This window comes from Sceloporus occidentalis, unplaced genomic scaffold (genome assembly GCF_023333645.1).
Source record: "Sceloporus occidentalis isolate IW3139 unplaced genomic scaffold, rSceOcc1.0.p SCAF_300, whole genome shotgun sequence".
In the NCBI taxonomy this organism is placed as follows: domain Eukaryota; kingdom Metazoa; phylum Chordata; class Lepidosauria; order Squamata; family Phrynosomatidae; genus Sceloporus; species Sceloporus occidentalis.
Genome location: NW_028317280.1, coordinates 713,243 through 714,766, shown reverse-complemented (window position 1 = coordinate 714,766; position 1,524 = coordinate 713,243). Strand labels below are relative to the sequence as shown.

At 38.3% G+C, this 1,524-nt stretch overlaps 1 non-coding gene across 1 annotated transcript; it reads right to left on the bottom strand.

The window, feature by feature from the left end:
* Nucleotides 1-612: 612 nt before the first annotated feature.
* On the bottom strand, nt 613-685 carry TRNAA-AGC (transfer RNA alanine (anticodon AGC)). Its single transcript has one exon. It is a non-coding gene; the product is annotated as a tRNA-Ala (tRNA).
* Between the last annotated feature and the right edge of the window lie 839 nt (nt 686-1,524).

The following is a 1,524-nucleotide window of genomic DNA, read 5'->3' as shown; positions in this document are numbered from 1 at the left end:
AAGTATAAATAAAGTAACTGGAGAATGCAGGCATCGATCCTGCTACCTCTCGCATGCTAGGCGAGCCCTCGACCATTTGAGCTAACTCCCCTTGACAGCGTCCCTTGTTTTAGGTGAAACAGGGAAAAAGTGTATTTGCTGCATGTAATGTACTGATGGGCTTGCTGAAACCAAGAAAACACTTGAAAAGCACATGAAAAATCTGTGGAAAAGCAAAAGGTCTATATAGTTTGTTTCCCTCCAATTTATTGCCAGTGTTAAGCACAAAATTATTGAAAATTTATAAAGTATAAATAAAGTAACTGGAGAATGCAGGTATTGATCCTGCTACCTCTCGCATGCTAAGCGAGCACTCTACCATTTGAGCTGATTCCCCTTGATAGTGTCCCTTGGTTTAGGAGAAACAGGGAAACAGTGTATTTGCTGCAAGTAATGTACTGATGGGCTTGCTGCATGTACTGCTCTAATTACACATGAAACCAAGAAAACACTTGAAAAGCATATGAAAAATCTGTGGAAAATCATAAGGTCTATATAGTATGTTTCCCTCCAATTTATTGCCAGCGTTAAGCACAAAATTATTGAAAATTTATAAAGTATAAATAAAGTAACTGGAGAATGCAGGCATCGATCCTGCTACCTCTCGCATGCTAGGCGAGCACTCTACCATTTGAGCTAATTCCCCTACATACCTTTCTTATTTTTAGGTGAAACAGTGTATTTGCTGCAAGTAATGTACTGATGGGCTTGCTGCATGTACTGCTCTAATTACACATGAAACCAAGAAAACACTTAAAAAGCACATGAAAAATCTGTGGGAAAGCATAAGGTCATCATGATGACCATTGTGATGATGTCATCATGATGATGTCATCATGAACCCATTATGATGTCGTCATGATAATGTCATCATGAACCCATTATGATGTCGTCATGATGATGTCATCATGAACCCATTATGATGATGTCATTATGAACAAATTGTGATGATGTCACCACGAACCCATTATGATGTCGTCATGATGATGTCATCATGAACTAATTATGATGTCATCATGATGATGTCATCATGAACCCATTATTATGTCATCATGCACCCATTATGATGTCATCATGATGATGTCATCATGAACCCATTACAATGACATCATGATGATGACCAAGAAAACACTTGAAAAGCACATGAAAAATCTGTGGGAAAGCATAAGGTCTATATAGTTTGTTTCCCTCCAATTTATTGCCAGCGTTAAGCACAACATTATTGAAAATGTATAAAGTATAAATAATTAACTGGAGAATGCGGGCATTGATCCTGCTGCCTTCCGCATGCAAAGCGACCCCTCTACCATTTGAGCTAATTCCCCTACATAGCTTTCTACTTTTTAGGTGGAACAGGGAAACAGTGTATTTGCTGCAAGAAATGTACTGATGGGCTTGCTGCATGTACTGCTCTAATTACACATGAAACCAAGAAAACACTTGAAAAGCACATGAAAAATCTGTGGGAAAGCATAAGGTCATCAT